The sequence below is a fragment of the Mustela lutreola genome, chromosome 1, assembly GCF_030435805.1.
Source record: "Mustela lutreola isolate mMusLut2 chromosome 1, mMusLut2.pri, whole genome shotgun sequence".
NCBI classification, from domain to species: domain Eukaryota; kingdom Metazoa; phylum Chordata; class Mammalia; order Carnivora; family Mustelidae; genus Mustela; species Mustela lutreola.
The window spans coordinates 158,937,710-158,953,112 of NC_081290.1; the positions used below are offsets into that span (position 1 = coordinate 158,937,710).

The 15,403-nt window shown below is 37.7% G+C and overlaps 1 pseudogene; it reads left to right on the forward strand.

Annotated features, from left to right (window-relative positions):
• LOC131827417 (glucose-6-phosphate 1-dehydrogenase-like) overlaps window positions 1-14,718 on the forward strand; it is a 66,389-nt pseudogene extending 51,671 nt beyond the window's left edge.
• Window positions 14,719-15,403: the final 685 nt, after the last annotated feature.

Here is a 15,403-nt window from a genome sequence, read left to right on the forward strand (position 1 = left end):
TTGTGACACCACTCAAATCTTGCACTTCACATTCTGAAGTAATATGTATCTTATTTCAGCTAGCTGAGTTTATGTTTTCTTTCACATTTTGGTTTTTGTATGTGTAATACCTCATACTGGTACACTTTGTAATCCACTCTTATCTTTAACTTCTATTCATCCTCAGGTTCTTATCAATACTTGGTACCTCAACCTTGTGAGAGCTTACCACATATATATTTAAACCAAAAACTAACACACTGCACTGTATTTTTCTATCTATGTCTCTGTTTCTTTCCATAAGTTGACAATTTCTTTAGATAATGACTGTGACTCATTTATATAAAATTTTTTTTCTTTTTTTTTTTTTTTGGAAAATATTTTCTTTTAATTAAATGGACTGTACAAATCATACTTTTTTCCCAAGCCACATCTGGCATACTATCATTTCCTTAAAATTTTATCATTTTCTTATTAAACACATACTCACAACTTACAACTCCTTGAACTGCACACACATGAATCACATTTTGTCTTATACTAAACTTACTTTGGAGTGCACATAATTAACTAGTTATCAGACATGACTTTTTTATTTGTTTAGCATAAAATTTTCTACCTACACAATGAGTTAATCTTTAAGAAGTAAAAGGAAGCAGGGTGCCTGGGTGGCTCAGTAGGTTAGGTCTCTGCCTCTGGCTCAGGTTGTGATCTCGGGGTCCTGAAATTGAGCCCTGCATTGGGTTCTCTGCCCAGCAGGAAGCCTGCTTCCCCTCCTCTCTCTGCCTACCTCTCTTCCTCCTTGCGATCTCTGTCTGTCAAATCAATAAATAAAATCTTAAAAAAAAAAGAAGAAGTAAAAGGAAGGGATAAATAAGATATTTTCCCTTTTTTTTTGCCACCAAATTTCACCATTCATTTGGGTTATGTGGTGGAAATCAACATCAAAAGCTTTAGCACACCTAGCAGTGGCACTGCAGTTGTCTACACATATATAGGACATTAATAAGTCAGGTGTGTGAAATTCAAAGAAAGCCAATATTACCAAACATGTCTGTCAAATATATTTCACTTAAAATTTTCTTTCTCCAAATAGTTTCCTATCAAACTATAAAAATTATTAAAGAAGTTCATTATCCATCATGGAAAAACAGATGCCATAAAAAACAAGAACAGAGGAATAGAATATTTTTTGTTAAATAAGACATCTAGCAAAGAACATTCCATCTGTGATCTAATTGTCAGAAGATTATGAGATATAAGACTTCTAGAGCACTCTGCCAAAGTATTTCTTAATCACTGGGAACAAGAAAAAAAGAACAAATTCTCCCAATTTTAAAAAGCACTAGGTATTTCTTAACTATTAATTAAGGAAAGAAAGAAAGAAAAATAGATGAATCAAAATTTGATTCAGATTTTATGTTCTAAGACTGAAATTCTCTAGTTGAAAAATGTTAGGATTCTCTTTAAACTTACAATGTTTACAAAAAAAAGCTCTTTCTCAACATGCAGATAATATATCTCTATGAATTCTCCAAGGCATGTCACACCTAAAACAATCAGTGGAAACTTATAAACTTCAATATAAGTTAATTATCCTTGAAAGTAGACTAGCATGTGAGCTGAAAATAATAAGCTTCTTGGAAAAATAAATTTGCTTTTACTGATATGGGGCTGAGAACATCAGAAGACCCTTAAGAAACTTCATATTGTGATGCTGGAGGCAATGAAGTGCAGAAGTTACAATTGTAGGCACTAGATCCCCACTAAGAGGGTTCTTAACTGAGATTCATAGACATCAGGGTTAGTCATTAACCTCCCTGATTTCACATTCTCTATAGGCTATAAAATAAGGATATAGCACTACCACACAGGACTTTCAGCAGGGTTAGATGGGTAGGAGGCACAGTTCAGATGGTCACTGCTGCCATTAGTACATGGCCATGCTTGCAAATAGAGGCCATCAGGTGGACGGTGGACCTCAGCAGGGTGGTTTAGGCTTAATGTTTAGGCTGTTCAATCAGACAAAGATAATTATTTCAGAGGGAAACATGATCAAGACGCATCCCATTGTATGCTTGCTTTTTGTTTTAAAAACAAAATAATAAACTTTTATACAACCCATGTAGGGTCTCTGACAAATGCCTAATGAATTTATCAGTGTACCTTTTCAGATTAAGAACTACTAAGACAAGACTCTCTCCTCATCCCAGAACCAACAGAACAGCAAAGACATTTACATACTAGTGAGTCTGTCACAGGGAAATGTGCTACTTGCATGCTCTGCTGGTAGGTTAAAACAAACAAACAAACTCATCTTTCTCCCTGAAAACATATTATAGTGCTTAGGTCTCCAGATGAATATATAAAAACATGTTTAATCCATAAAAAAATTGAAATGTCATATATCAGCAATAATATTATTTGTTTTTATTTTATAGCTTTTTTTAAAGATTTTATTTATATATATGACAGAGACAGATCACAAGTAGGCAGAGAGGCAGGCAAAGAGACAGAGAGAAAGGAGGAAGCAGGCTCCCTGCCAAGCAGAGAGCCCGATGCAGGGCTCGATCCCAGGACCCTGAGATCATGACCTGAGTCGAAGGTAGAGGCTTAACCCACTGAGCCACCCAGGTGCCCCATTTTATGGTTTATTTTTAAGTACCTTGTATTTTATATGCAATATTAACTGACCAGTAAGTCATTATTTAATATTTTATATGAAAATTTGCCATCAGGGAGATTCATATTAAGACCACATTGAGATACCACCTTACACCAGTTAGAATGGTCAAAATTAGCAAAGACAGGAAACAACATGTGTTGGAGAGGATGTGGAGAAAGGGGAACTCTCTTACGCTGTTGGTGGGAATGCAAGTTGGAGCAGCCACTTTGGAAAACAGTGGCTGTTTTTAATTTCCTCAAGAAATTAAAAATAGAGCTTCCCTATGACCCTGCAATTGCACTACTGGGTATTTACCCCAAAGATACAGATGTAGTGAAAAGAAGGGCCATCTGTACCCCAATGTTTATAGCAGCAATGGCCACGGTCACCAAACTGTGGAAAGAACCAAGATGCCCTTCAACGGACGAATGGATAAGGAAGATGTGGTCCATATACACTATGGAGTATTATGCCTCCATCAGAAACGACAAATACCCAACTTTTGTAGCAACATGGACAGGACTGGAAGAGATTCTGCTGAGTGAAATAAGTCAAGCAGAGAAAGTCAATTATCATATGGTTTCACTTATTTGTGGAGCATAACAAATAGCATGGAGGACAAGGGGAGATGGAGAGGAGAAGGGAGTTGTAGGGAAATTGGAAGGGGAGGTAAACCATGGGAGACTATGGACTCTGAAAAACAATCTGAGGGGTTTGAAGGGGTGGGGGGGTGGGAGGTTGGGGGAACCAGGTGGTGGGTATTGGAGAGGGCACGGATTGCATGGAGTACTGGGTGTGGTGCAAAAACAATGAATATTGTTATGCTGAAAATAAATTTAAAAAATTAAAAAAATAAAAGAAAATTTATCTGCCAAAATTCTAATAAAATAAAAATGAATTATTATTTCAATTTAAAGGATAAAATCTATATACTATAATTTCATTCAATTTTTTTATTTATCTTTTTCTCATAAAAGTTATTTAAGAGGCTTAAAGTTACATAGAATACAGCAAGAGAACTAACAAGGAGACAGAAATTTTTATTTCAAATTTTTATTTTGTATATGTATTTCCCTCATCCTAATATACTCTTTGCCCTACTCATACCTTTAAATTCAATTCAACCCTTTAGGTTCTAGGTGAGGTTTAGTAACTTGCCTCATACCAAGCCCCACATAACATGTCTAAACTAGAAACCAGCTCTCTTGATGGACGCTCTACCTCCCTTCAGTTAAAAAAAAAAAGAAAAAAAAAAAGTTTAAAAACTTAAACTTCCAACATAATGAAAAATGAAAATTCTAATAAAAATACCCTTTCATGGAGCGCCTGGGTGGCTCAGTGGGTTAAGCCGCTGCGTTCAGCTCAGGTCATGATCTCAGGGTTCTGGGATCCAGCCCCGCATCGGGCTCTCTGCTCGGCGGGGAACCTGCTTCCCCCTTTCTCTCTGCCTGACTCTCTGCCTGCTTGTGATCTCTCTCTCTGTCAAATAAATAAATAAAATCTTAAAAAAAAAAATACCCTTTCAGAATTTGTAAGGAGTATCCAGTAATTATAATTATCAATAGACTGGGTCCAAATTGAAAACAGAGAAATGTATCAATATCATCCTTATGGTGTGCCTGATTTTTTTCAATATTTTATTTCCTTATTTGACAGAGAAAATAGAGAGGGAGTGGCAGCCAGAGAAAGAAGCAGGCTCCCTGCTGAGCAAGGAGCCTAATGCCGGACTCAATCCCAGGACCCTGGGATCATGACCTAACCCACTGAGCCCCCCAGGCATCCTGGAGTGCCCGATTTTTAGGTCATATGTTTGGTCTGCTTCAAATAGAAAAGTAACAGCCAAGTCTCTTTCAGGATGACGTCACTGTTTAAGGCAGATGGACTCACCCTGGTTCGACCCTCATTTTCACCATGATAACACACTGAGTTACACATTATAAAGTCATACTCTTTCTAATGAACACAATTCTTTTTGGCAGAAACAGGAAGAAATCTTCCGGCAAAGCTTGCTAGGAGTTTTTTGTTTGTTTGTTTAAATATTTTACTTATTTATTTGACAGATAGAGATCACTAGCAGGCAGAGAGACAGGCAGAGAGAGGAAGGGAAGCAGGGTCCCGGTCAAGCAGAGAGCCAGGTGCGGGATTCGATCCCAGGACACTGGGATCATGACCTGAGCCGAAGGCAGAGGCTTTAACCCATTGAGCCACGCAGGCGCCCCGAGTTTTAATTCTGAAGACACTCCATTAGTTAAAAGTAATGGAGAACCAAGCAGTCGGAGAAGCAGCCTGATTCCTTCCTCTCCTGGAATAAAGGCAACACTGTATTGCAAAAGACAAAAGCCTCCTGGACTTTGGGGTTTACTGCAGTATTTTAGCCACCATTGTAGCTATAAGTCTCAGAAAACACTCAATTGTCACCCAGTGTTGTTCAAGAAAGCTACTAGAACTAACAAGCAATCCTGCTGTGGGTGCCAAAATCAAGACCAATATATTAATCAACTTGATTCCTATATACTGGCAGCAAACAATCTTAAATTTAAAAAGGAAATGTATAACAACATCAAAACTATGATATGCTTTGCAATAAGTTAACACAGTATTTTCAAGACCTGGGGAATGAAAACAGCAAATCATTGTGAAGAAGTAAAAACCTAAAAAAAGAAAAAAAATGATAGTTACCTTTTACACATTGAAAAACAGTATTTTATAGATTTTTACTCTTTAAATTTCTCTATAGTTTCAATGTAATCCCAATCATATAACTATCCAAATATTCCATAGAGACTGACAAGCTGATTCTACACTTTACATGGAAATCCAAAGGACTGAGATTAGTTAGTAAAATGTTCAAAATAAAGAGCAAATATGAAGTACTTGCCCTGATTTCAAGACTTTAAAAAGTTATGATAATTAGAATAATGTGGTATGGATATGGGCAGACATTTACAACAAAGGAGTAGAACAGGGTCCAGAAATATATATATATATATACACAGCTATGTGGTCAACAAATTTTTGACAGAATCAAGGTAATTTAATATAGAAACATTCTTTTCAATAAATAGTTTAGGAATATCTGAATGTTTGGTTTAGGGTGGCCTGCAGTTTATCTCATGGTTCAGATGGGTTTGTGCATATGGGCAGCAAGCCACGGAAGTGGAGTTGTGCCCTCCTCAGTGCATCCTATTAGGGAGTACACAGTGTCAACACATCTGACCACCTTAATCAATCAGTGTGACTAGGGTCTGCCTGAGTCTCTTCATGAAAAGTTGTATAGGTTTGCCTTTAATAAATACCTTTTGGGGATATATTGCAAGGCTATGCAAATATCTCATTTCTCATCACACTTCTCCCAATTAATTTTAAAATCCATCCATCATTCTTGCCTATAGCATGTATTACTGAAGTGTTCTCCTTGGTGATTTTCTTATTAACCTCATTACTTCTACATTTAATAATTAGAATTTTACTTTAGGGAAGAGAGACTCTTTCTTCCCCATTTTTAAATTTATGTCAGTATAATTAAATAATATTTATCTTATTTTATAAGTTATAATCTAATATTATAATTATTTATTTTTTTCTCATATTATTCCAGCTTTGGTAATTAGAAACTCTTTCAGGTTGGCTCCTGTGTCCTCTCAAAATGTCTCCATCATTTATGAGTACTTTTTTACTTGTTGACCCCATAAGATGTCCAAGGCTTGTCTTGGACTTTCCCTGCCCCAGAACTGAAATTAAGCATCTCTTCAAAGAATCATAGCACTTAACTGGATAATGGCATTTACAAATACAACCAGGGTCTTAGATTTAGTATTGTCCTTCAGGTGTCACTGCATTTAGTCTCAACAGGTAAAGCTAAATATCTATGTATCCTAACACACATTTATATATACTTCTATTTCATCCCCTTAACTAATATTTGTATATTAAAAAAACAAACAAACTTGCATTCCAATCATTCATACCAGTACCCCTAATACCAATCTAACTCCACAGGATTTATTCTTTTTTTTTTTTTTTTTTAAAGATTACCGTTGTAATCATTTTTTTTTTTTTTAAGATTTTATTTATTCGACAGAGAGAGATCACAAGTAGGCAGAGAGGCAGGCAGAGAGAGAGAGAGGAGGAAGCAGGCTCTCCAACAAGGAGAGAGCCCGATGCGGGGCTCGATCCTATTCTAATTTTCCATCTTTCTACTTGTTCCCTGGCAGTGAGAAAACTGGCTCTCATTATCCACAATACATTTTCTTAATAATTTCTAATTTTCCTAGTATATGCATAAATTGGTTTCAGATATGCTCATATCTCTGTGAAAATCAAATTTACTAACCGTAATTCATATTGTTCTTGGTTCATTTTTCTTTGACTTTACAATATACAGTTAAAATATTTTCCAACATTAGTTAAGTTAGTTCTTTCCTCCCCCAACCCCTGGGTATAATTATGTTACTCATTTATAAGACAGATTTATGTGCTACTGACTTCATTCCATTTGGGCTTCCTCCATAAACTTGTTGATTTTCATTATTTATTTTGGGATATATAACACAATGCCATGATTGTAACAACCATAGGCATAAAAAAGAAATCCCAAGAAGTGTCTTCCACTTCTCATGCCTGTTATCTCATTCTTATTTCTCCACTATTTCCATTTCATTCCACCCACTCTCTGTAGGCTTAATGAATCTTTTAAGCTTCTGGTATTTTTTTCCCTCCTATTCTTTATTCTTCTGCACAGTATCTCTCAGTACTGATTTGTACTTTTCAGTATACAGATCTTGTGTGTGTGTGTGTGGGGGGGGTGTTTAAGATTTTATTTATTTATTTGACAGAGAAATCAAGAGAACACAGTAGGGGGAGCAGCAGAGGGAGCAGAAAAAGCAGGCTCCCTGCTGGATAGGAAGCCCCATGCTCGGCTCCATCCCATTCAGTCCCAGGGTCCTAGAATCATGACCTGAGCTAAAGGCAGATGCTTAACCAACTGAGCCACCCAGGCACCCCCAGATCTTGTGTTTCCATTATGTCAAATTTTATTTCTAAATATTTTATACCATGTAAATAAAACACTTAAAAATGTGTTCTTGGATTTTTTTTTGTTTATAATACATACAATTGATATTTTACATATCAACCTATATCTTTTATAAATGTATATAACCTTGCTAAAGTCACCCAAAATTCTAATAGCTATTTTATAGATGTCTTAGGAGTGACTACTTTCAGAATTATATCACCTACAGGTAAAGTTGTTTTGTTTTCTCATTTCCAATCTGTCTTTTCCTTTTTTGTCTTATTGCACTACCTCAGATTTCTAAGTAAATCACTGCATAGAATCAATCAGGTATATACCTTTGTTTTATAAAATCTCTAGATTGTGTTTTGTTTTTTTAATATTATTGGTTTTAGTAAACAATTATCTTGCCTGGATTTCAAATGTGAAATTTTGTTACCTATAACGTACAACTACAGATATCACTATTCTGTTTTTTTGTTGATTTGTTTAAGTCTTATACTCTCAGGTATCTCCCCTGTGTTTATATAGCTTAGCAGACAGTATTTTGAACAGTATTTATGCTAAAACATTTGTGTCAATAAAGCTTCCCCCATCTGCCCTCTGAGTTGATTGTGGTTGAGGGTCACATTCAATAGTTCAACACGTTTGCAAATTTCCTCAGGCTTCCAATTTTCTCTATGTTATCTGGTGTCTCCAGCATATATCCAGTTATTAGTCAGCCAGAAATGCATAGAGAAATTATTAACTCACTTTCTATAGCCCTCTCACTTCCAAAATAATGTTTTAGCTGCCCCATCAGACACAGTGAAATGAGTCTATCCCCTCCACTTAGAAAGAGGTCAGGTTTCTGTAACCTGAGCTGGAAATAAGGGTGAGGTAGCAAGATGGGAAAGTATCAAGACAAGAAAGCCACAAACTTCTCACTGGCAGTTTTCAGGTGTAAGTGCTTCTCAACTTCTTATCATGTTTTGTTGATTTCTAGTGCACTGATTTTTTAAAAATAATTTTGTACAGTTTTATGCTTGTTTTGAGGGATTTGCCCCACTTCCACTATCTTAAATTGAGTAATTTTTGATCATTAATAGATATCATTAAAAGAATAAAAGAAGATATGTGCAGCATATCCCAGCCAAGGACTTATTCAAATGTAGTTCTGCCTAGTATGGTGGGACCACAAGAAACAGAACAGTTGTAATTTTACAGCCCCATTGAGGGTCTCTCTGAAGGATAATGGAGAAGAGAAATTCTTTCTGTGTGCAGAAATTTGACAAATCTACAGGTATTAAGGTTAAGTAAGTATGCCTTTAAGACAAAATGGTTAGAAGTACAGATTTATACTGATTCATTAGACAGTAACTATATTTAGTCAGGGTTCTTTAAAAAAAAAAAAAACAGAACCAATAGGACAGATGTGTGTGTGTGTGTATGTGTGAGTATACATATATATGGAGAGAGAGAAAAAAAGATTTATTTTAAGGAATTGGCTCACTTGATTATGGAGGTTGACAATTCAGGGAGAGTGGACAGGCTGGAGACCCAGGAAGTCAATTTTGCAGAATTTCTCCTCTTTTGGGGGAAGGGCAGTCTTTGTTCTATTCCGGCCTTCAACTCATTGGATGAAGCCCATCAACATTACAAAAGGAATCTACTTTCCTCAAAATCCTATTTAATCTGTTTAAATGTTAATCTTACTCCCAAAAACTCCCTTTCAGAAACATCTACAATAATGTTTTTCTAAATATCTGGGCCCTATGGCCTAGCCAAACTGGCACACAAAAGTAACCATCAGAGTAAAAGACCTGTAAGTGACATATCTGAAAATTTGGTAACAAGTAGAGCTGAGAAAGAGATATTTTCATAGATTTTTAAAATATGAGTACCAAGGTATTTATAGCCATATGAAACCTCTCAAACTGGCAACCTGAAGAGGTAGCTCTTGCTAACCATGTAGACAACATGAGCCCCCAAGATGGCAGCCTAGGCAAACAGCAGTCAACACTGGCAAATTTATTCAACTGAAGTTCTTCATAACAAAAGGAGAAGCTTATCCTCAGTGGAATAAACAATTTCTGGAGTTTTCGGGGGTTTCCAGATAGCTGTTGAGGACAACCTGCTTTAATGCTTCTGGCTGGTATCATTGGTGGCTGGCCCATCAGCACTTGCAAAAGTTGTATAAACCTCTCCTTTCCTGTACTAAAGTTCTTATACATATAACAAATGCCTCTGCCTGTGATTTTTTTTTCTCCTATGTATCTTTTTCCTATACTTTTCTTAAACTTACTGCATTGGTGGCATCTCTGCCGAATAAGGAGAAGTGAAAGTAGGATGACATATCTAGTCTTCTCCATAAGCCCATCAGGATCTACGGCACTCTAAAGATTTTTGGCCCAAATCTTGAATGCTTTCTAAATATACTCTCTAATAATTTTCTTGAAAATTTTAGGCTTTTCTCTTGGTTAGAGAGGATTTAGGGGAAAAAAAATTGAAAAGCTTTTGTGGGGCTCTCTTTATTGTACCACTTCTTTTGCAATCTTTGTCATTCTCATCAGACACAATATTTGTTTCCATATAGCTAGATAGTGGTTTTCAACCAGAGGTAATTGTGTCTTTCAGAGGAACCTTTAGCCATATCTAGGGATAGGGTAAGGGAGAGAGGACTGTCCTAGTGGCTTATAGTGGGTGGAGGATAGAGATGCTGCTAAGCGGCATAGTATAAAAGGACAGCCCCCACAACAAAGATTTGTCCCTTCCAAAATGTCAGTCATACTCAAGTTGAGATATCATGACCTAGAGTCTTCCAAGGGTGATACAATTCTTCTTCACTTAGGGATAATTAAACCAAGGCTATGTGAAGCTAACTCATGACCTACAGTTACACAACTACTAAGTAAAATCATCAGATTTTTGTTCTTTTCACTACAGGGATTATTTCTAAACCTACTATTAAGGATGGTTGATTTTACCAGCTGCTAAGTGAGAAAGTTTTAGAAATGCCAGACTTCACACTGTATTTCAAGTGCAAAGGATAAGAGACAACTTGTGCAGCAACCTTTGAAAAGTACACGTAGTCTTGCCCATAGAAAATGCTTTCTTACCAGTGATATAGATTAATTTTCATTTTCAGACCCTTTTTTTCTGAACGAAATTATCTAGTATTCAGTGCAGAAATGTTCTGCATTGGTAAATAACTGTATTTTACAGCACAACTTTATCCTTGGAAACTAAAAGTTTATAACACCTATGTGTCCTACAAATTAATGATAGCCACTTTATGATAATTAGTCTAAATAGTAACAGATCTATACATGTTTTCTAGCCACTTCATCTATCTTCCTGTAATGCATTGAATTGTGTCTCCCCAAACTTAATATGAAGAAGTCCTTAACCCCTAGTACCTCAGAATGTGACTGTATTTGGAGATAAGCCATTAAAAAAATAATTAGATTATAATGAGGTCATGAGTGTGAGCCCTAATCCAATATGCCTGGTGTCATTGGAAGAGGAGATTAGGACACAGAGACACAGAGGAAAGGCCCCGGAAGACACAGAGAGAAGACAGCCATCTATAAAAAGGGGAAAGGAAGAAGAAACCAATCCCGCTGATGCCTGGATCCAGGAGTTCTAGCCTCCAGAACTGTGAAAACTATATTTCTGTTGCTTCAATCACCTGTTCTGTGATGTTTATTACAGCAAAACTAATCCATTCCCCAACAACATATATACATGTATACAGTGCAGATCCAATACATGAATATTGACATATTCCTAAATACTCCTACATACTTTTCTTCAATGTCATAATCATTGCCTCCCCATCACAAAACCCCAACATGTGGCTTGTTGCCAGCTAACATCTGTAAGAAGTGAGTGGAAAATGGCCAAGTCTGTAACCACCATTTGGCTTGATACAGCAGATTTTTCAGAAATATTTCTGTGCTAGTAGATCCATAGGTCAAAGACAAATAGATGTTTAAATGGAGGTGGAGAGAATAATTTTTCCTAAGAATTATCAATAATCAGTACAAAAACTCAAAGAAAAATGACTCTGTGGACCAAGACAGGCTCTGGAATTAATACTCCATCCCCCAATGGCAAACAATTGCTAATATTTGTCGTTCTACCAAAAATATCTTTTCTTTATTAGTATTTCTGTCTTTTAAGACTTATTAAAAGAGTGTAATGGACTTTTGACCTATTACAGATAAATTATCTTCTGGGATATTAGAAAGAAAGGGTATCTTCTTGATTTATAAGTGTTTTGAAATGTTAATTCCAATATAATTTTTTTCTAAAATTGAATGTATAAGGCATAATTTTATGCCTAATGCATTTACTATATCTAGTATTTTTTTTAAACAGTGAAAAAGTTTAGACAATGTAACATCTAGTCACATGAAGTGTTTAATGGTTTTTTGTTTGCTTTTCTTTAGAGAAAGAGAAAGTACCCAAGCTGAGGGCAGAGGGAGAGAGAGTATTTTCAGCAGGCTCCATGCTCAGTGTGAAGCCCAAAGCAGGGCTTGATCTCACAACCCTGAGATCATAAGCTGAGCTGAAACCGAGATTCACTCACTTGGGGGCCTGGGTGGCTCAGTTGGATAAGTGTAGTGTTTGACTTGGCTAAGTTCATGATCTCAGGGTCCTCAGATGGAACCCCAAAACAGGTTCCCTGTTAAGTGGGGAATCTGTTTATCCCTCTCTATGTCTCTCCCCCTGCTCAAGCACTCTTTCTCTCTCAAATAAATAAAATTTTAAAAAGAAAAAAAAGTCTCATACTTAACCAACTGAACCACCCAGGCATCCTAAAATGTTACTTGAACGCAGAATATACCAACAGATAACTCTAGAATGACAATTAAATATTAGACAAATTAATTTTCTTGATATATTTTAGGTTAGAGTATTTACTTTCTATACAAATAAAATAGCTTCCTCAGTTTGAGTAATATGCCAGCTCATGATTGTAAAATGAAGCAAACTGTTGCTAAACCAAAATTAGAAAGCTGTCAATGTACTTTAGAATAATATGACAAACGATTACTTAATCTGGGATCCACTAAAACCTGGAATAAGAAAAACGCTAATACTAGACAAAAATCATAATATATCCAAAAACTGGTTAGTTTTATTCAGAGGCTTATTTATGTCCAAATGTCTTTATGCAACCCCCCAAAATTGCCTGTTTTCCACAAAGTGTTGTTACTTTAACAAGCTTACTTTAAACTCTCATTCAATATATATTGAGCATCTGCCAACAATTTCTCCTTCCTATAGAAGGTAATTCCATGGGACTTGGGTGATATTAACATTCAACCCTCTCCAGCATTCTTTCCAGTTATTTCCTTTTCTTAAGATAACAATATTCAGGCCTCTCCAGTGCAAACACTTGACCTGGTCCAAGTTAGTTTTAAAACTTACCCCTTCCACATGAGAACCATACCCACCTCAATTTTCACAATTTCAGTCATCATTTGCCAGCTGTATTTTCTGCTTTTGTAACTTCTCTATCACCTCTCAAATTTCTTCTCATTTTCTCAACTAATGCCACAAGATGCGTAAGACCAAGTTTTCTCTCACAGGCCAAATACAATCTAACACTAAACTTGACACATTTAAAATAATTTTGAAATCCAATCTTTCATGGTATTAAGAGAATAAAAGTGTGGCATAAATTCTCCATTAAAATATTAATTGAAAACTATAAAAATACAACTATGCCAACTGCCAGAATTATAGCATATATAGTATAAATATTTCAGAATTTCACCAACAATCTGAACTACATGATACTTGGTACTTAAAAATCATATAAGACTTATTACAAATAAAAGGATAAGGCTACCAGTTTCAGCTTATACAGTACTAAGTAAGAATGAGCACAGTTTCCACCTTTAAAAGAAGGAAAAAGCTAGAGATACACAAATTAATAATTTTAATTTAATCAACCAGGGAATTGAGGTCACAGGGAAAATAATAAGGGCTCCAAAATGTACAGCCTGTTTGCATAAAAGTATGATCCCTTCCTCAGAGCCACTCTAGAGAAGAAACCTAAGCTGGAGGCATTCCTTGCCCCAAACTCCATGATTGGCAAGTATAATAGTGTGATCTTTTACAAGTACTTCTACAGCAACATGAGCACCCTCCACCAAGGGCCACAGGCCAACATGTCACTACCACCTGACCTTACTCCATGCCGTCTATCACCAAGAACTGTCACTCAGACTGTCACCAAGAACATCGGCCAGACCCACATGATCTAGAAAGGCTGGAACTGCTTCAGCATGGAGCTAACCCTTCCTGAGGGACTGTCCAGCGATTCAAGCACATCTCTTTCCTATGTCAGGAGGAAGGAATCTATCAAATTAACCCCTACATGGTCAAGGAGGTGGCCCAGAACCGCATGGTACCAATGTTTGCCACGAGGATCTTTGGCCCCATTTGTAAGCAGGATAACATCACTCTTAACCTCAAGGAACCTTTGGGCACTGAGGGCCACAGGGGGCTATTCTGATGCATTTGTTATCATCCTTGATGTGATGCAAAATGACCTCCTATAGATGCTGTGTTTGGTAGTCATGTAGAAGCCTGCCTCCATCAACTCAGAGGGCATCCACAATAAGAAAGTCAAGGTATCAAAATGTATCTCAGAAGTACCAGAGAACAATGAGCTCCTCAACTAATGTGTGTGGAACCCCAAGGGAGAGGATGAGGCTACCAAAGTGTACCTACATGACCCCACAGTGTTCCGTGAGTCCACCATTGACACCTTCACAGTGTAGAGAACAAAAAGGTAGAATGAGTGCCCTTCTTCCTGCTGTGTGGCAGAGTCCTGAAAGATCGCAAGACTGAGGTACGGCTGTTCCCAAGGTAGCCACAAGCTTCTAGCAGCAATGCAAGCCCAAGGAGCTGGTGATGTGCATGCAGCCCAATGAAGCCACTCATACCAAACAGATGGCCAAAAAGCTCAGCATGGTCCTTCGATCCCGAGGTGTAGACACTGGACCTGGCTTATGGTAGTCAATACAGGTGTGGGAAGCTCCCAAATGCATGCGAGTCCTGATCCCAGACGACTTCTGTGGGATGCATTTGCACTTAAGTTCAGCGACTTGCTCTGGGAGGCGTGGCGGTTCCTCATGCCACTGCTGCATAGGATCACGCAGGAGGCCCCAGCCCATCACTTACTTTATGGCAGTGGACACCCTGCAAACACAGGCAGATGAGCCCAGAGCCATGTGCTTCCAGTACCCAGACACCTCCAAGTAAGTTAACTCTCACAGGTTCCCCTGCCCCCCTCCTTGGCCCTGTCTTGTGCCTTTCCCACCTTCTTACCTCCCAACTCCACTTTGAGAGGACTTCCGGACCCTAGCCCTCGGCCTCAGGTTGCAGGCCGCTAACAAACCCTGCCCGCCCCTTGCAGCTGCTGCCTGAGTCCAGTTACGGTTCCTCAACCACTGAACACTAAAACCTGCACCATGACTGTCCTCTGCCACTCAGGCCCTGCCTGAGTAGTTTTTTATCCACAGCACGGAGCCCCAATGGAAGGAAAGAGGAGCAGCTCTTCCAACCATCCCAGGCTTCTCTTCCTAGAACAGGATGATCAGGTGACAGGGAGGAAATGAGTAGGCCTCAGTGGGGCAGTGGGCTGCTCACATTCCTACTTGTTGTGGGTAGGCTCCGCAAAAGTTGCGGGGAGAGGTGAGAGCATCCAGGAGGAGGTGCTTATCAAAGGCTGTGAGAGGGCAAGG